The 21,330-nt window shown below is 42.7% G+C and overlaps 1 protein-coding gene across 1 annotated transcript in view; it reads left to right on the forward strand.

Annotated features, from left to right (window-relative positions):
- ASCC3 (activating signal cointegrator 1 complex subunit 3) overlaps positions 1 to 21,330 on the forward strand; it is a 2,002,173-nt gene that overhangs the window by 1,264,203 nt on the left and 716,640 nt on the right. The gene's annotated exons all lie outside the window — the stretch shown is intronic.

Genomic DNA, 21,330 nt, shown 5'->3' on the forward strand with positions numbered 1-21,330 from the left:
CTAAGAAGGGTCCTTAATCTTTAAAAATCCAACTGCGACTTTCACACAGAGTTGTACGGAGCCCGCTGTCGTGTTCCCACACTGCACGCATCCTCTGTGGGGTCCCTATCTACTCACCTTGGGAGGTTCCTTGGGTCTCCAGCAATTCCACGTCCTCTCGACATTGTCCTAACTTGAGTCGTGGTTCTCATACCACTTTCTTAGTATATGGTTTGGTCCCCCCCTGGGGCACACTGTTCATTAGTGCCGTTTACTGTGATATCTTTGCTAAAGAATTGTGTGCTTTATGTCTTATCTCCGTGTGGGAGATACTGTAACGTACTAGATAGTGTTGTATAATAAATGAATGTATGACGTTATAACGCATACATTTACAACGCATGCCTTTACAGCGCAATCTTTTACAGCGCATTATTTTACATCGCATGCCATTACATTGTATTTTTAGGAACCACCTTTACAACGCATTCCATTACATCGCATTATACCATTACAATGCATACCATTACATCACATTTAAGGTAAGTGTTGGATAGTGTAGGGGTAATAATTACTATTCTAACTCTAGTCAGTGCAACAGTAGGGTAAGTGTTGGATAGTGTAGGGGTACAAATTACTATTCTAACTCCAACGAGTGCAACAGTAGGGTAAGTGTCGGATAGTGTAGGGTACTATGCGTTGTAATGGTATGCGTTGTAATGATTTGCGATGTAATGCCTGCGTTTTAGTGACATGCATTGTAATGACATGCATTGTAATGACATGCGTTGTAGTGCCATGCGATGTAGTGACATGCGATGTAATGGCTGCGTTGTAATAACATGCGATGTAAAGGATGTTGCGATGTAATGACTGCGTTGTAAAGGTAGTGCGATGTACTGACTGCGTTGCAAAGGTTGTTTCCCATAATGAATACATATTTTTATAAATACTTTGTGTGGTTCTCTTTTCATTTAATCTATACTGTAAGCTTGCATTCTGGAAAAACAAGCAGCTTTACACTCCTTCAAGACTAAGCCTGAAGGCTGCTCTCCACAGCTACCACTTAGAGAGCTTTCGGTGGTTGTCCAAGACCTCTTAAATCCCCATATGGTTGTCTTGGCTGGTGCAAGGTGCCCACTTACATTAATGGACATCATATACCAGGCCAGCTTCTCACAAGGAGGCAGTTCAGAAAGCATCTGTGAAATAAATACAACCAGAGATGAAGATGCAACAAGGAATTGACAGCATATCTTTCCCTGCTGATGTGGGTCAATTGAGACCAGACTTAAAGGGCTAATGGTGTCAGAGGTACCAGAGGGCTCTAGGGGGCCACCGGTAATTGTGAGAAGCACCGTGCAGCATGTGCAGCGCATAGGGTGCCCACTTGATAAAAGCTGCAGGCATGATCCACCTTGGTGACTCTGTAGGCCCAAGCAAGCAGGTGAAGACGTGGATAAGGAAAGGCATGAGAGGGATAAAGTGCATGATCAAGGACCAAGAAAGAAGGGCTCAGAACCTCACATTTTCCAACAAAGTATTTGATGCAATAGTGATAGCTGCTCCAATCACAACATGATAGAGAAAGGTGGTGGACCTGAATTTTTCTAAATCACTCCTCACACAAGGAAGACCCTTCATGGAGACTTTGTGTCATGGTTCACAGGACGTCTCTGAAGGTGAAGGATTAGTATTGTAGTCCTTTACTGCAAAAAATTATGTTTTAATTCGAAGACGGACAGTATTAAAGGAGCTATAGATGCAGTTGAGGTGAAAATGTTGATTTTTGCAGGGTGTGTCCAACAGGTTGAGCAAGACATGAGTACAATTATCCGCATTCTCAAAACCTTTAAGGGACATCTTTCCATGAAGTGTTTCACGCTGAGGGGACAGCAAAATTCTAGCAATATGTTTTCAGCCATATTCTCCTATTTGAGGATAGGATTAAAACATTCGGAAGCTGCAAAGTGTTGGTCTCGGATCAGAACGTTGGGTGTACCATTGGTAGAGGTTTGTTGATAAGCAACGGTTAAACTGACCAGATAGCTGATGGTGGCCCGTGATGGTTCTGGGCAACTTACAGCTTTACAAGCTTTCATACTGCCTACTCCCGGGCAAAAATGGGTGAGATGGTAGGAGAAGTTCACATTACTTTGAATTGAGGTCATTAGAAAGCAGTGATTGTACTTTCAGGCCACTCTATATAACTTGTGAGTTCAGGGTGTCTTACGATTGTCCAACTTAAGTCACAAGACTCTTTTCAGGAAGAGGGCAGTATGTATATTTAGTCGGCAATTAGCTTCTGAACTTGACATATACACTGCGCTTACATATTCCCCGTAGTTGAAAGTGCCATACCAGGAGACTGATTACATTGTCTCTCCGGAATAATGTGTGAGAGCCCCATGTGTTTTGTATACATGTAGGGCAGGGCCCTGCTTGAGAGCTTTTTCCCTTTCTGAGATTGTCAATAGGCCTTGTTTGGGATGTGGCATGGAGATTTCAGTGCGTGTGATGTTAGTGTGGGAGGGTCTCCATTTTTCTACTGCTGTTTTGTCATTGCTCTTTTTGTCACTGCAATATCAGCCTCCTTTGCCAATCTCTGTGGACTTATGAGTCATCATCTCCGTGTTGCTCAAAAAAGCATATGTGATAGAATGATAACGCAAGGTGAGTATGTATTTGATTTTGAGTTTAGTTTTGTAGTTTTTCGCTGTGCTGAGACTTGCCCACCGTTTACTCTCCTTGTATTTTTTTTATTTTTTGTAATCATAATGGTTGTAATAGATAAACATTAACGTATGCTACATGAAGAGTTGCCTTAATGCTTCGTTGCTTGAGCTCTCATTTGGTTAAATACCCTTACTACTTTATTCATTTTCTTTGTGATTTATTCCCCAGTCCTGTTGGAGAGTGGCCAGGCAGGTCCCTAAGCGCCTGCCTCCAACTGCATTGGTATCAGAATGTCCGACCTACTTAGTGGGGTGTTGGTCATAGAGATGGAGGAGAGGAACACATCATCAAACCCCACTCTAAGCATTTCTCATGAAATGTGCTTGCACCAATGTAGAAGCTTGGCTTGGGATCTAGTGCCACTGATGTTTGTAAAAGGGGATTGTTTTTGTTAATAAATAATTTGATCGTATTGGGGCCATGTCCTGATCCGATTCTGCAAACCATCATATGATGTTCGGCTAATTTTAGCTTCTAGTATTGAAAATTGAAAGGATCCCACGCTTTTTTAGGGCGAGCATTCAAGACCTCTTGTATATATGTATATGTGTATGTTCTTTGTGGGCTCTGGAGATCAGCTCTAGGACCTGTCTGCTTCCGCTTAGAGACTTTTTCTGTTCAACTGCCTCTATTTTACTGTCTTGATAGAAAACGACCAGTAGAGGTCAGTAAGATACCAGAATTATTTTCTGCTGAGGGAATTTCTTTTTTTTCTTTTTCTGGCAACTGCCTCTATTTAACTTTCTTGATAGAGAACGACCAGCAGAGATCAGTAAAATACCAGATTCACTTTAGAATTCTCTAGATTCCAGTCTATAGAAATTGTCTTCCACTGGCACCTCTGACAAAAATATTTTTTTCAAGTCTTGTATTTTCTGTGAAATGGCCACCTAAAGCCCTGATTTTATATCAAAAACAGAGCCTTGAACTATACCATTTCCCGCTGAAAGGCAATATTTGTCCCCGTGTGTTCCCAGACTTGGCGTGTCACTCAGTTTGGTGCTTACTTTCCCTTCATGTTAAGGAACAGTAGATGTTTCAGCACCCAGGCTAATGTGCTGCATAGCTAAATACATATAAGGTCCCAAAGGCGAGACTGATTGCATTGCAAATGCTTGTGAAGAACTGTAATCTTCATTCTCAGGGGTCTCACTAATACAAAGAACTTGGCACAGAAGCTGAAATATGAAGACATCTTTATTAAACTTAATTAAGTGAGACTACGTTAACAACTGAATGAGGCAGTCTAAAGAGTACAAAACACAGAGGCCTTTTATATGCTTAGGGTTACAAACTCAACACAAAAGTAAGGGGCAGTCCTAGCTTTTGCAAGCATGCAAAATACCTAATATGGACATACAAGATCTGCAAAATATTAGCCAATAGGAAAATATTCAGAACAAGGCATCATGTAACCAGAACGTCTCCCTTAAGTGTGTTTCTGCCCAACCCATAAGTCAATAAACTACAGCATCTATAGGTCAATCAGTAATGGCAGAACATGTCTGTATGCAGTTAGGCCAGCTGGTGTCTGAGATTGATTTCAAAGCAAGGACAGAGGGGGTTTTCAACACGTTGCAGTCCAAAGGGCAGAGACACTTCATGAATAGAGCAGCCTGTGTAAAGGCAACACAAAAATGACGACAAATGTAAGATGGAGTCAAAATTAAAGAACCTCAGACCCTCCTTTTGCCATTACACAGGCAAATCCTAATTCATTGCTAGGTGAGCATTCTACTCATTTTATACAAACAGGTATATATAAACTATCAGCAGGAATACAAAGAGAACAAAGCATTTAACATTCAGATAGCAAAAGAAAGTAATGACCACTATTACAAAAAGTTTTATCATATTTTTTCACAACCCTAGGCAAAAGCAAATCCTAAAATTATTTTGCAAACATTTTCGGGGCTCCTAGTTATTTCAGTGACTATTGACAAGGCCAGTAAATCAATAAGAATCAGTCTCCAAACACCCATTCTATGCAATCGCACGGGAAATACCCAGAGTCCGTCTAAGCCTCTCTGGCAGGCTTCTGTTGTCCATCAAATCTGCTTCTGTTGTTTTCTTCCGCATGGGCCTCTTCATTCAGGCCTTTCATGAAAATGATGTTTCTCAGTATCCGTTGGAGTGCCCTCCTGGCAAACACTCACAGCTCACTTGAAAGTCTTAATGTCTCAATGCAGTGCACCAATATTTCCTGTGCTGCAGGCACTACAGATATTGTGCTCTTCGTTAGTCATGGGCACAGATCATCTCATGCAGACCCAAGTACTATTAATCGGGAAAGAGCAACAGACTGTCACACTCAGCAACACTTTCAGGCTCCAACACTCTCTATTCAGTGTCAGAGGATGCTCGGGCTGCTCTTTCATTTATTCATAGGTACCACAATGTAGTGCCTTTTGTCTATGCTGGATCCTCCGGTGCACTGCCTTTCCGTTGGAGCAAAGAAAAGGTGGTGTGTGGCCAAAACTCAGGCCAAGGGGCTCAAGGGACTGCACACTGTCAGAGGTTACCAGCACATGACAGGTGGAAAACTCAAGCCTCAAACTAATCCTGCCATCAACAGCAGGAAACATTCTCTTTCGCTCTTTTGCACTGAACCAGCTCCTCCTTCTTTTCTGATGTTCAACGCCTTCTGATGAAGCAAGCACAATACTTTGGAGATACCATTGATGGCAAGCTGGCGATCGCTGTCTGGGTGCTGGGACTTTTCATCTGTTAGCTGTCACTGATGGGATTGTGGGTGAGTTCCGCAGGTTATTATGACTTAATCCCGCAGAACCTAGTGACGTAGGAAATGTGACACAGTTGTTAGTTTCCTTCAATTAAGTACAAAAACAGTTAATTGTATTTAACAAGAGGACTGCAAGCAGGTGGCCTGCAATCTTTAAAGGAGTGGCCATACGTCATGGGACATTTCTGGTCTAGAATACACTGTCATTCTCAAAGGCAATACAAAGACAAAGGCAGTAGGCAAAACAGTGCCTCCAGCCTCTTCAATTGGTTTCCATGTGAGAGCATATCCTCTACCATCTTAGGGTAGATAGCGACATGGGAATTCTATCTGAATGGAGGTCCTCACACATGGTGGCATTGTCTAATGGGGCAAACATTTCTTTCCCTCAATGATTACGTCTAGGTGTTCCTAAATTCCTTATCTAGAACACCTCAAAAGAGAAATCACATGATACAGATTATCAGGTACATGTAGATACCTCCCTTTAATAATTGTGCATCAGGTGGACTATGCAATACAAAAGCTAATGATCAAAATGTGGAAACAAAAGACAAGAACTAGAGAGTCCTGGTATTTCAATTATTTGGAACACATCTAATCCACCAAAAATTAAAGCAGCAGAAAAAAGGAACTAAAAACCAAATTAGAATAGGCATTGAATTTGTCATATTCAAAAAAACATAAGGTGTCTCCTATTGAGGTGGAAAACTTATCTTACTATAGTATTGAGTCAGTTAACCAGTCCATCACTACCCTGACAGTCAGACTGGAAAACATCAAAGTAGGCCTAAAGAAACTTCTTGAAAAACAGTCTGGTCATACAAAAGGAATAACTGAGCTGACTGGTGAAAAGAATACGGAAAAGGGAAATGTGAGTAGGACACAGCTAAAATCCCCAATAACTAGGCACAATGCAACATCAGTCAGGGGAGAAGCGGCAAAAGAAAATCTATAGGAAGAACAAAAATAATTACTCGGGTAATAGTCAAGTTTGTGACATAATACCAAGAGTATGGGTGATGCACAAAAGTCAAAATAGTTCACAAATGTTAGCTCTACCGCTGGCCGCTACACCATATACGGTAATCTCAGCTAATGTTCCAGTTCCTTTTTCAGGGAAAAAATTATAAGTTTAGGTCACCTTTAGCAAGAGCCACAAATCTATAATTTTCATCCTTCGGTCCAATCAAGGAAACATAAATTTAGGGCTGCCTGTTCCTTAAGGGAAGAGGGGCAGTAGCGTGACTAACAGCAGGTGACACACTTTGATCCTGTATATCTCTTTTATTTTACTTCAATACTATATAGCCAAATTTGACATACACTGGTGAAGTGTTGTCTGTCTTGTTCACAGCATAAAAAATCATATCTGTGAAATTTAGTATCAGCGCAAATTCACCCAACTGTTGTGCAGCGATATACATCGTCATGTAGAACCCTTCACAACACAGGTGAACTTGTAATAGTATCTAAAGCAGCAACATAAAACAAAAACATGCATAAAATAATTAAAAAAACACACACATGCCAAGCCATCAGATATACGCGCTGTATATCAAGCACAAAAAGCATAGACAAAGTACAATAGCATATGTAAATAAGCGGTGACACACAACACCATTGCATGCACTTTATGCACTGTGAACCTGCAGCTCAAAACCCAATATTCAGGCCTGCTTAATTTGTCAGGCTTAAAATCCTCACCCTCCTTTTGACAGCAGATCACCAGTTAGTGGAGATTTGGCTGTCAAACACAACTTACTGTGTCGCGTCTGACACACAGGACCAGCAGGAACAATTCATAAAAGGATAAAATGCAAAAATATGTAAAACGCACGAACATTTCTTTTCAAAAGAAGTCATAATTAAAAAAAAACATCTTTTTCAACATACTGCTGACACTGCACATAACACACAAAATATCAACTGTAACCAACCATCAACATGCTAAACCACCTTAATTTTGACGTCCAGAAAACTCTTTCACAGACACTCTGCGTGTCCCGTGCGCCAACACCCTTTGAGGCCCTGCTTTTCCAAGCAATGATTTTTCCATCTGTTTACACTTACTCCTATCCTACCTCACTGACCTTAAGGTAAAAATCTGCCTTGCGGGCTCCTCAGCCCTCTCCCTCTTCCTCACTCTAAGGCTGAAAAAGACAAAAAACCTTCCCAACTCTTTCTAACCTGCAATAACCAACCCTATTTAAAAACACATGATATATATATTACTCCTGTTAGGGGCTACAATTTATTTCTATACTTAAATTATTAAAACAGTTACTGTGAATAATTTGCAGAACATAATAACACACATACCAGTTTTTAGAACAAATGCTTCTCTGCAATGGTACTCATTTCATCAACCTTAAATGGATGAAGGTCTCAGTTATGTCCAGCCAAAGTTAAAACCTTCCACCCTGATATTAAACACAAACCTCTGCACCAGGCACATTGGCTCACTGAGCCATTTAAAAGCAAACCCAAATGGGAACAACCTGCAAATTTGTATTATACCTAAATGTATGCATTTACTGACGCCTGAAGCACTTTAAAGCTATTGTAAATGGCAAAAATGCCCAAATTTTACCCAAATTCGACTTTGATATTTGGGGCACTTAAAATAAATATCCTATAATTGTGATACATATTAATCATCCTCAGAATGTTCTTTACAAATTGCAGAGATTGGACATTAGACATATCTCATGCAATTCCTTAGAAAAATGAGTTTGTCACGCCTGCGCCAAATGAAATTCTATATGCTAATGTTCTCATTATGCAGTATAACATAACTTAAATTAAATTATAATGCTACGAGGTCACAGTATAAGTATTACGCTTCATGAATAGTAAAAAACGAATTTTGTAGCACTTATTTTTAATAATTAATTTGCATAATTAATCATTTTTTTTAATAAACCCAATCATTTTTGATAATTCCACATATTATGGTTCTGTAATTCCTCGAATCTGACTTCATTTTTATTTTTTTTGCTCTGTGACACGTAGGCCTGCAAAGATAGCCTGGCGAACAAGGTGGTACACATTAACCAGGTTTACTCTAAAATGAACTGCAAGAAACTGACCTCTTCACCTGAAACTGACCTCGCAAAGCCAATTTCCCTGATTGATCTTTATCTGAGATTGCCAATCAATGTTCAAGACATTGTTAACTTTTTAGTTTCCTTACACATTCCTTATCTTGTTTCAGCATCTGTTACTGTTTCTTTTTTTTTTAAATGTTTCTTCATTACATAGGTTAATTATTATTTAGCAACAGAGCCAAGAATATGCTTACAGAAATGCTAAAAGAGAGGAAAAAACCCTTAATTGAAATGTCTTCCTATAATACAAAATAATGAACCTTAGTTTTGGAACCTTTTTAAAACAACATTCTGAAATGCAAAGTTTCACCCGTGCAACTGAGGGGAAAGTCCTGGCTTGAGTAAATATTCCTGTCTATTTAGCTTGTCTCTCAATGTTTATAACATGAGCACGGTGGCAATCTATTTAAAACTAAAACATATTAATTCTATAATATGCGTTTGAATTCAGCAAAAATTTACTTCAGCTGAAGTGTTTGCCTGTTAATATCTAACACAATGTATGTAAGTAAAAAATACTATAAGTTTATTTTTCTACAAAACACACAATTTCGATTTTGAGGCATTTTTATTCCTAGTGAATGTGAATTTACATTTCAGTTTTTAAGCATTTAGACTAGTGAGCTTACCTTTGGTTCTTCGATTGTTGTTGTGAAGGTAGGGCACATGCACACATTTTGGCAATCTTGTAGGCAACTTGGCTAGCTGGTCGGGACTTGCTGCTGCTCTTGTAATATGTATGTTCTAATAGCTATGGTTTTCTTGTCAGTTTTTAGGTCGAGCCTGGGCAGCGCATGCACTGCGAGGCATGCTGTATTGGAGTATAGACTTGAAGCCCTGCCCACTCTCCGCCTATATTTGTCATTGGCTTGTGTCATTGTCCTTCGTAAATGCTGACTTCTGATTTGTTAACAGGCATGTTAGTCCCTTCTTAGTACTGACTTGTCTTCATTTGTAACCTCCCATGAGGACTGGCACTTTTACTTTGGTTGTTGCACGGTACGTCACATCCGGTCCCCAGATTAAAATACACGGGCCCCCGCTGCTAGCGCGGCTCCTGATTATCCGTGCAGAGATTCGTGTTTTCCAGGCAATTACGCCGTAAATTAAGCTTTAGGACCCCGACCCCGAATTGCCAGGACGGCTTTGAGCCTTATAATTTGTTATTGCCCTGATGAAGCCCCAGGCCGGATGGCCATGTAAGGGGGCAAAACACGCGTTGGCTACTCTTTCGTAATAAACTCCTATCCAGGAGTTTTCTCTTCAGCATAAAAATTCATCAAACAAGCTATCGAGTCTGGGAATTTCTTCTGTGATGCAACTATAATATTCTCTATTTGTCCTGACCTACCTTGGATTGCTCATTTTCTCCAGTGGGATGGGGGGTTACCCACTGTTAAGGACAAATAACTCTCATATTTCTAACTCAATAACACGGCCTATAAGGGATTAGGACCTTGTTACTCCCCCTCCTTCTCTGAAAAATAAACTTATTCCCACTCCTATGCAAAACTACCAACATTTTTTTTTTTAAATGTGTGGTGCGGAGGAGTTGACACATTTCAATATTTTTCTCAGGATGCCATGTTGCCTTGAAGCATGCAAGCTGCTGAACCTCGACCAGTGCACAGTGACCAGTGACTTGTTCAACCCACACCACTTTGTACCCTTACCTTAAAAATAATATTAGCCTCACAGTTCCTTTGTCTTCCTCGCCAACCCAAAAATATATGTGAGGTAAAATCTGTCTTCCATACAAAATGCAAGTATACCACCCTGCAGTGTTTTGCTGTAATTGACCCCAAATATGTTTTCAACATAAATACAGGGAAAATACACCCACTGTTGACAGCAAAGGGGAAACAGCATTTACAACGCGGTGCCGTTACAACACGGTCAGTACAACAACCGCGTTTTTACCACACATAACATTACAACGCAAGTCATTACAATGACTTGCTGTAAGGGGCTTTAGATGTTGGATTTTATATCCAACACTTTCCCTACTGTTACATAGACTGGAGTTGGAATAGTAAATTGTACTATTCCAAACTCCAGTGCCCCCTACAGCAAGTCGTTGTAATGACTTGCGTTGTAATGGTATACGTGGTAACAACGCGGTCCTTGTACTGACCGCGTTGTAAAGGCATGCAAAGTCCATAATTTATTCACAGCACAGGGACTCGGGTTCATATTTAGGGCGGTGCCACCAGTGCGGCTGCACCAGGCACTGAGCTTGAGGGGGTGACTGTGTTTAGATATGTCTTACAGATTTAAAAACACCTACTGCAGTGTATCTAGTTTTTCCAGCAGTTTTCAGGCAACAACAAAAATCTCAAGATGTCTCTGGTGAATCATGTTCCTGCTGAAGCGAGGTCGGAGTTTTGTCTTGTGGCAGTTTTGATTTGCCATTAACAGCACAGTGGGTTAATATGCCTGCTGCAAAGAAAGTGTACCATGCAGATCACAGAACTGCATTTTATGTGGATAGTTCAGTGGCTTTCTGCTTTTATCGCAGAGATCCTTTGTTACTTGCAGTTCATAAGTTACAATACTAATATAGCACAGTAACCTATGTACTGTCATCAAAGAACTGCATACAAGCTGCATGGTATAGGTTAAAACATATTTTTTTTCCTAGACTTCCATTAACCTAATGTTGCTAAAAGGATTTGTTGGGTAGAAATGCATTTTTAGTAGTAAAGCCAACACAAACCACTGTGGTATGTTTTAAATCCTGAGTGTGTGCTTTTTCACCCAAATTCTCTTAAAATACTGCCTACTATTATGGATGACACGTGATTCCTACTCCTTGTAATCCTCATTATTTTATGTAACAATTTCTATGTGCTGATTTGCACATGTTTGATTCTCTGTATAACGTGTGTGGTGCAAAGTGCTCTGACACCCTACACTGGTATGAGTAGTGCTATAAAACAAATAAAATGCCTGTGAGAGAGGGGCTATGCAGAGCCGAGGGTAGCTGATGCAGAGGGTTAGGGAATCCACGGGGAAGGAGGTCACCACCAAAAAAGGTGGTCGAACTGGGCGCCACCAGTGCTAAAACTGGTCCTGCACAATTCTTTTGAGAAATTCAGTTTCTGTTGTCCACATCACATTGAGGACACATGACTCAGCACAGAATTTCTGCAAGAATCTAAGAAAAATTTAAAAGAGCCCTGCTTAGGCCAGGGCTTGAAACACCACTTTTTAAAATGTAATCTTGCATCAGTGCACTAGCTCAACAAACACAGGAATTTGCGTATGGAGTTCTTCTTACTCCGCTTCGGTTCTGGAGGTCTTACCCCGCTAATGTCCTACTCAAGGCCTACTGGCAAACACAAATGTCTCAAAAACTCTCAGGTTTACACCAAACTAAGCAAATGCACACGTTTAAGTGAGGTTCTAGTTTCATCCCAGCAGTGGTTAATTTGGGCCGGTGGTTTCTGGTGCTTGGCACTTAATTGTCAACACTAACACTTATTACAGTCTGCCACATGGGGGCAGTGTTTTTTGTAATTTACAGATTAGCACAATGACAGTTGTTTATCACGTCAATATACATTAAAAATTACTAATACCTGCCGCCCAAGTCATTCTTATAGCTTTGGGGGCCTGGAATTGTCGAACTTGTTGGCATGTGATGATGGTAGTTGTGTTTGTAGTGTCACTGGCAGCATTGGTAGGGGCAATGGGTGGTGCAAGCTGCAGTGGCCGCCTGATGAGGGCCATAGCTTTTTTTTTTTTTTTTACAAAGGAAGCACTGATATATTCAACATATTTTGTTGCAGTGGACAGCACACCAAAGAGACATACACAGAACAAACATGGTATCTCTCCCCTCCCACCTTGGCCTCCTATTTCCTTCCCTTACCGATCTGCATAAAATTGGCTTGCCCGAGTGATTCTATTATTTTGTACATTTTATGTGCCCATTAGGAGACGATATCTAGCTCCCATCTTAATGAGTGCTAATCTTTGGCAATGCAGACATGCCTTGGTTTTTATTCAGTGTTTTCCATCAGTTCATGTGTGTTGGGCTGTTGTAGAATTCATCCAAATTGCGATAAGAATGAGGACGGATTTATGGCCTTTAATTAATTCATTTTGATTCATTGTTTTATTGCCCTGTTAATTACTGCCTCCGGCTGGGATTAACTTTTTACTTTAAGCCATCGTTTAATGCGGTTTTTATACTGTGTAATGTGATTTTATGTGGATACTGGTCATTTTGCATTGAGTTTTACTATTATATATTTCTTCTATTATGGTTAAAAGGTTTAACTGAGTAAAGAATGTATACGATAAGATTTGCCAGGATGATTCTGATTGGGGTTCAGGTATTTTTTTTATGTGTAGCTAAACCTCTGGTGAAAAATATATCTTTTGTCTGCTTAGGAACATATTGCACACATCTGTACAATTTCTGAACGTAACCAGATAATTTCTTGTAATGTTGAAATATGGTCATCTCTTTCCATGCATTTGTCATAGAAACTAACTTAGTGAAGTTAATTATATACATCTTTGGGTGGACCAGATCTCCAAATAAACCTGTATTCATGAGATCTGATTGGAATGTGCTACTTTGATTTTTGGATTCATTGTTGGTATCGTAGTTTTAAAGTTCTGGGGTGTTTATGCCCTCCATGTTGTTGAATCTTATGATCGATTTCACAAGAGTTGCTTGGTATAATAATTATAAACTAACATTTGTGCTATCGATCTGCCTAATTTTGATATAAACAACAACGTGACCTTTTTCAGGCCTTCTCACGATACTTCTGAAAGAAAACCTTGATAATTTGATGTGAGAAAGGTTGTGGCAGTGTATGTTCATCAGACTCAGATGTTGAGAGTTTCTTAATGGTGGCATTGCTTCACCCATTATATTTGCATGCATCTCGTATTGAGTACTGCTTGACATATTATGTTTAACAGGATGTCTTCATAAAAAGGTCAGTGGTAGAGAGGAACACGTTGCCTTGTCATTTATGCTGCTTCAGCTATACACACCCTTGTTCGCTCTCGCTCATGCAATTTATAAAATGTTCATCCTGCTCCCCTGAATTCGGGGAAATACTGAAAGGAATATTTTACAAATTGCATAAGAAGGATTCTGAACCTCTTGTGTTTTTGTAACTGTCTGCGAACAGATCTTTCTATTGTTGAGAGCAAATCTGGTTTTTCTTTCTTTTCGAAATGGATCCGGCGACTGCTTCCCTCCACCATCTGGCTTCCTTTGATTTAGAACACAAAAATAAAACAAAGGTCGGGAAACGGAAGCAGTTTAAGAGCCGACCTGTGTTTTTTAAGTGGAAACGCATGTTACAGGAGAACGAAGATAAAACCTGTCGACCAGTTAAGAGATGCATCTAGAGCTCAGGGGCAAGTTGGCAGTGCTTAATTTGTAAAACAATGAGTGACGGTGCCCAAAGCTCTAGGGAGAAGCCTATGGCCGGTGCTAATAAATGTCTGTGTGCCAAATATGTAGGCTGCGCATTCACTACCACACACGCTCCCTAGACCTCTGTCACTCCTGCAGGTTGTTGCTTTCTTCCTATGTAATGGTTTTACCATCCTTTTTCCTCGCTTCTAACACCCCATGTGTTTTCCCCCGCTTGCTCTCCGTAAATGTCTGTTGGGGAAAAAAATAAGTGCAGGTCCCCAAAAATGAGTGCCAGTGGCCCCCACCGCAACCACCAACTCAAATTAAGACTCTTCCTGTTTTTAGGTCGACCCTGGGCAGCGCATGCTCTGCTCTGCGATGCATGCTGTATTCGATATAGGGGCTATCGGAGACTATGGACACTCCCACCGCTTTTGGTTGGTTAGTTGGGCTGCTTTTTTAAAAATCCTGATCCCTGGTTGAATAATATTTTGCATCTGTCCTGCCTTTCAGTGCTTGGTTCCCTTCCAGCGGACATCACCAATTGATTCTTTTGGTTGGCCAACTCTGGTCTCTCCTGACTCTTCGCTCGCAAACCCTCTCCCCTCACACATAAATGCAGTGTCCATCCATGCCGTTATCTGGAGGGGAACATTTAGGCCCTTTTCTTCAGACCACTGACTGCTGAGGAACGTCATGGGATCCCGCAGGTAAGATCAAAATTAAACAATCATTGGCACTGCAATAGGTTTCGCATTACTGAAAGTTTAACCAATTGGCGTTGCAAATAATAATTTAATGTAAGTAGCTCAAACTTTCAGTAAAGCAAGACTTACTGCATTGCAAAAGCTTGTTAGGTCGAGCTGGAGAAAGCAATGCGAAGCATTGCGTCCAGCTCGACAACTAATGTTGCCCGTCTCCTGGGAATCTGAGACAGGGGTCAGGCACGCGCGGCGTTTGGTTTCTGTGGGCGCACACGCCCAGGCCGGCGCCGTGCACATCTCCTGTCTCACAAAAATGGCTTCAAGTGCTGTAAACGTCAGCTGCATGTGCGCATCGCTCGCTTTCACTCACTCCCTTCCCCCCCCTCATCTGCTCTACTGAGAAAGCTTGAATTTTATCCTCCGTGTGTCGGTCACATCGAAGCTCATGCATCTTCTGCGCCCGCCGGCCGGGCTCACGCCGCACGTCTGATATCTGGGGCGCAGTCACGGAATATAAACAAGAGATCATAACATTCTTCCCAAAGTAAAATGCGCTTTACTGCTGCGGTGCTTTGAGTCTTAACCGTTTTTTTTTTCATGCGCACGTGTGCTCCAAGCGCGGCGCGCTTTGCACGTACAGTCAGCATGCCCCACTTTCCGGCTTCTGTAGGGACTCTGCAGCAACAGGCGGGGCTCCGTTTTGCTCACAGGAGCCCCGCATGAAATGTTGGTTGCGCTTTGGCGGCTCCCTCCCTGGGCCGCACAAGCCCCGCTGCACTCTTGAAACTCCGGTGGCTTCTGTCCACACGCGCAGCCAATAGGCACGAGCTCACTGGGCACGAGCCGCAGGACACGCGGAAATTACAAGTACCGCGCATGCGTGGGCAGCCCTCGCCTTCCCAGGTTTCATATGTATAGCTTTCACTTTCAGCGATCGAGGGACTTATGTTGCTGCTCGCCAGTGGCGTTTTTGACATCTTTATTTCAATTCCAAAGTGCGGCGGTGCGACTTCACACAAGACACAGACACATCGTTTTTACTGCCCCTTTCACAAATTGCAGCAAAGTTGGCGGAGGAAACGGGAGCCTGCTCATCCTGCCCCCTTCTCTCCACCGCTCGTTCATTGCACCTCCCGTTCCACCGCTCCCGGTTTTAGTTAATTTCAGTTTTCCCAGTTCATGGAAGTGCGGGTTTCATTGTTTCTCATGCCCACTTTTCGCGCACTACTACAACTACACGCTCCTTCCTTCCACTCGTGCTATCCGTTGCTGCCGCACCCCTCACTGGTTCCAATTGTATTTTTTAATTTTCCTTTTTTTAAATGGTTGGCCGGGGAACGGATTTCTAGGACCTCAAGGTAAGAATAATAGTTGTGCCAAGCAGCTATCGCCCTTTGTTTCTTTTTTTTGCCACCTTTCTTTGTTTGCCTCCCGCACTTTGCCTCCTCCATTTCTTTGTTCTCTCCCTCTCCTTTAACCTATTCTCCCCTCTCTTTCTTTGCTTTTTCTCTTTGTTTGTCTCCCCCATTTCCCTTTCGTTGTCGCTGTTGCTTAGTTTCCCTCCAGCACCTGTCTCCCCCTCTGCGCGCCCCGCCTGCTGTAAGGTATGCTGCGTGTGTGGATCCGAGATGCCTGCGGTGTTCGGTCTCCCCACAATGCCGTAATCCCCCTCCCTTCTCAGCTCCCCGGTGATGGACTTTTCAAACCTATCCCAGTAGCACAGGCTGCTATTCTTAGTATCCCAGCACCACAAAAGGCTGTACACAGTCTGCCTAGGGGGACCAGGAAGGCGGGGCTACTTCATCACCAAGGACATTAGGTCAACATTAGACAGACGTCCTTTAGTACTTGGTAGCATCCAAGTCACCCTTCCTTCTGTTGCGACCATGCTGCTCCTCTTTCTTTATTCACCCCTTCACCATCTTTCTCTATCCTTCCCAACTTTCTCTATCCTTTTTACTCTTGCCTTGCCCCCTACTTCCTGCAATGCAATAGGTCTTGCATTTACGCAAGTTTAAGCTATTGGCATTGTAAATGGAAAAGCCTTTTATTTATGTTTTAAAACGGAAAACAAAATAAAAGACATTGGCATTTGCAATGTCAATAGCTCAAACTTGTTGTGCCTTTCTGCCCTCTGCATCACCATATCATCACTCAGCGCTACCACACCATCACTCAGCACCACCACATTATCACTCAGCACCACCACATTATCACTCGGCACCACCACAGCACCACTCAGCACCACCTAAGCACCACTCAGCATCACCTAAGCACCACTCAGCATCACCACAGCATCACTCAGCACCACCACAGCATCACTCAGCACCACCACAGCATCACTCAGCACCACCACAGCATCACTCAGCACCACCACAGCATCACTCAGCACCACCACAGTATCACTCAGCACCACCACAGCATCACTCAGCACCACCACAGCACCACTTAGCAGCACCACCACAGCACCACTTAGCAGCACCACAACAGCACCACTCAGCACCACCACAGCATCACTCAGCACCACCACCGCATCACTCAGCACCACCACAGCATCACTCAGCACCACCACAGCATCACTCAGCACCACCACAGCATCACTCAGAACCACCACAGCACCACTCAGCAGCACCGCAGCACCACAACAGCACCACCACAGCATCACTCAGCGCCACCACAGCGTCACTCAGCGCCACCCGGGCGTCACTCAGCACCACCACAGCACCACTCAGCACCACCACAGCACCACTCAGCACCACCGCAGCATCACTCAGCACCACCGCAGCATCACTCAGCACCACCGCAGCATCACTCAGCACCACCGCAGCATCACTCAGCGCCACCACAGCATCACTCAGCACTACCACAGCATCACTCAGCACCACTCAGTAGCACCACTCAGCACCACCACAGCACCACTCAGCACCACCACCACACCACTCAGCACCACCACCACAGCACCACTCAGCACCACCACAGCACCACTCAGCACCACCACAGCACCACCACAGCACCACTCAGCACCACCACAGCACCACTCAGCACCACCACAGCATCTCTCAGCACCACCACAGCATCACTCAGCACCACCACAGCACCACCACAGCACCACTCAGCACCACCACAGCATCACTCAGCACCACCACAGCATCACTCGGCACCACCACAGAATCACTCGGCACCACCACAGAATCACTCCGCACCATCACAGCATTAATCTGTGCAACAATTCAACAACTGGTTCAAATATGTTCTCTCAATGTTTCAAGCTTTATTACAAATGTCACAAAAAGATGTTAATATTTCACTTCTGTTCTTCGATTTTTGTCACAATAAGATACACTGAACATAATCTTCACAAAAGTTATTTACAAAAGTTTAAGTTATTGCCATTATAAATTACAATCACTTTTATTTCAGTATTAATTATTTAAAAAAATTAAAAACCATTGTTATTTGTAATATCAATACATCTAAGTCACGTAAATACAAAACATGTTGCATTACAAATGCTATAGGTGTCACATTTGCTAAAGTTAAAACTATTGGCATTGTAAATGACAACACTATTAATTTTGCTATTTTCAAAACAAACACATAAATAAAAAAAAATACATTTACAAGACCAATAGCTCTAACTTTCCTAATGCGAGACCTATTGCATTGCAAATTCTTGTTTTTAATAATGCTTCTATCCTAGTTTGAGGTGTAACAACCATGGTAGAGTCGTGACCTGATGGGCAAATCAAAGCCTCCATCTTTGAAGGTGAATCACCCTTCTGTCTTTCTCCATTACATGTAAGACTCAAACAGCCAGAGATGCTGAAAACACCAAAACCCACAAGAGAAGCATGGCGAAACAGGAAGGCCTGGTTCCATCTCTTGACAGCGCATTTTTCAAACTGTCTTAACATAATAACTTTTAATTCGGCAAAGCGAGCATTATTTCAATAAAGTCTGTTCCATGCTCCCTTATCCAATTTTAGACACATTTTCTTCTAATTTTTTCACATTAACTTTGGTCTGCACTGCACACCCTCAGCCACACCACGCCTTAACCACTTACCAGTCTTAGAAAGTGATAAACCATACCTGTACTATTCAGCGGGGGAGTACTATTTACCATCTAGTCTCCTCACGTTTGTACACTACCTACTTATATGGATGGTTTCAGAAAATCCCAAATGATGAAGGGTGGTCTCGAGTGGTGACTGATGGGTACTTTCGAGCATCCACTGTATTCTTGATTATCCACTAGGTTGTCATTGTGAACCGCCTCAGTAGTCGGTTTGGGGTCATCAAGTTTCTGATTGTTCTCGGCTCACTGTAGATTCACACTCTGTCCTTGACCCTCTGGAACTCTTTTGTTGTCATGTATTCCTGGGGTTGGTTCCTGGAGCTTGGTCTTTAAACATTCCCCTGGGTCCTATCACACCGTTATGTTTATGTTGAAACAGGAAGGCCACAGAGTAAGTGAAAAATGTCAGCAGGGGCACCAGAGTTGTATTGGAGTGGCTGTGGTCCTCAGGTAGTTTTAGCGCACAGGAATTTTGCAAAGGTGCTAGCGCACAGAATACAATGAGGATAGCGATGCTGTAGAAAAGACTGTGGAAAACAAAAATTGATAGGTGGAATGCTTCCATTATTCACAGCCATTGGTAAATATTTGAGCCGCATTCCAAGCCATCATTTGTTTTGCCCACCATGCTACCTCTGGCAGAAACCAGCCATATGCGAACAAGTCTTGCTCCTTGTCCAGTAGGAACAGACCAGTTCAAACTGCCATGTCAGGTTCCCTTTGAATGGGAACACAAGCAAGAATAGACAGGTTTCAGTCTTTGTTGCAGGTGAAAAGACTGCCTCAGGGAGCCTGCTGCTGGTAAGGCTGGTAAGTCTGCCACACTTAGAGTGCTACTTTGACTGCTGCAGGAAGACCATCGCTGTGGGGGAGTGGACTGACCACTTGTTGGTCAGCTGTACGTATCAAGTTGTGAATAAATTCTCCAAAGTTTTGACTGTGGTTAGCCTAATATACTCACAAATGCATAATTTGCCATTATTTATGTGAACCAGGTATACCTGCCCAGATTGAGCATTTGACCAATCTAACCCAGCTCGAAAGAGCATCGGGCCCTATTGCACAAGTACCCTGGGGATGCAACAAGCGTTTGCGCCTCCTCTGCGTGCCCCTGGGGCACTTTGGTGTTACAAAAAGGGCTGCAAATGCTTGTGCGGCCCCGGCCACTTCTGTAATACAGATAGTGCTGGAACACATTAAGCACCAGCGCTCTCATTAGAGGGCGTTTCCTCGATTGCGTGGGGGCATGGCCTCATGCAAATGAAGGAATTGCCTTTGCTCCCACACTATATTGCTAATGTGGGTGCCGAGGCAAACATGCCTTTAGAAGGCACATTGAAAGTGAGCCTGAAAAAGGTGGCACACTTTCAGTGTGCCTTCTAAATACTGGTCTCTGAATCGGTGGACATCGTCCCCCCCGCACCCCCTCCCCTCGCCCCCCTCTTGCAGGCAGGTGCAGTCGCTTTAAAACACCTGCTCTGTATATTTCTCTTGAATACGTTTTGCCCTGGTGGCAGTGTGTGTTTGTGGCTGCCCCTAGGGCAGCGCATTCTTCCTTATGGGGGGCACTTTCCATGTTTGCCCCCGGCGCACCTGCTTTAAGGTGCACCATGGTGCAAACATGGAAAGTGCGCCCTACTGGTAATATGGGGCCAGGTGTTCATATATATTTGACCCCACCCCATTATCCCTTTCCCTTCCTCCACTACTATTTTTCTGAATCGCCTTTTGCGCCATCTCCATTTTGCACACTTCATGCAGTCTTTTATAATGTGGGGCTGGACTTATATTATGTTTGTGTATTGCAATGGAATGTGTAAGTGATGTGCAGTATACGAGTGCGAAACTCGTTTTGATCTATTAAGGCATTGAAGTGGCTAAGAAGCATGCACAGGGGGGCCTTTTGTGTCGAGGGTGTAAGGAAATATTTCCAATTCAACTTATCCACCATTTTCAGTCATTGGATAAACACTGGGGCCTACCAGCACAAGTTACTTATTGCAGTCTTTTCACCTGCAACACAGACTGAAACCTGTCTATTCTTGCTTGTAGACCAAAACTTGCAGCCTTCAAATAGATGTTGAGCAATTTACCAAAGGGCTACATAATTGTAAATGCATTAAATGCTGAACTGAGTAAGATGGTTAATATTTGAGACTTAGCTATATGTTCGGGAAAAGGAGTAGTGTGCTTGTCACAAAGTTCTTAATTTCTGTAGTAGAGTTAAAAAGAGAGTTAAAAAGAGAGTTGTTTAGTATATGTTGGCTCAATATACTAAAGAACATGCTAACGTATTACTTGCACTGATAGCAGGGTCGGAATGGGCCAGAAATGGGCTTAGGCACCAAAATAAAAGTTGCCCCATTAGGTAATTTGATAACTAAAAAGTGACCCATGCTTGTAAATTGGAACAGTTTTGAACTAGTACAGACACCATTTGTAAGTGTTTAGCAACGTATGGAAGACTGCATGGATTTGAGTTTGCTGTAGGCAATGTTTGTTTTAATGTGGGGGAAATAAACAGTAAAACCGGCCCTGCAGAACATAAAGCAGGCCCACAAACAGCCAAAGCAATACAAACAAAACAGAAC

The sequence above is a fragment of the Lissotriton helveticus genome, chromosome 6 (genome assembly GCF_964261635.1).
Source record: "Lissotriton helveticus chromosome 6, aLisHel1.1, whole genome shotgun sequence".
In the NCBI taxonomy this organism is placed as follows: Eukaryota; Metazoa; Chordata; class Amphibia; order Caudata; family Salamandridae; genus Lissotriton; species Lissotriton helveticus.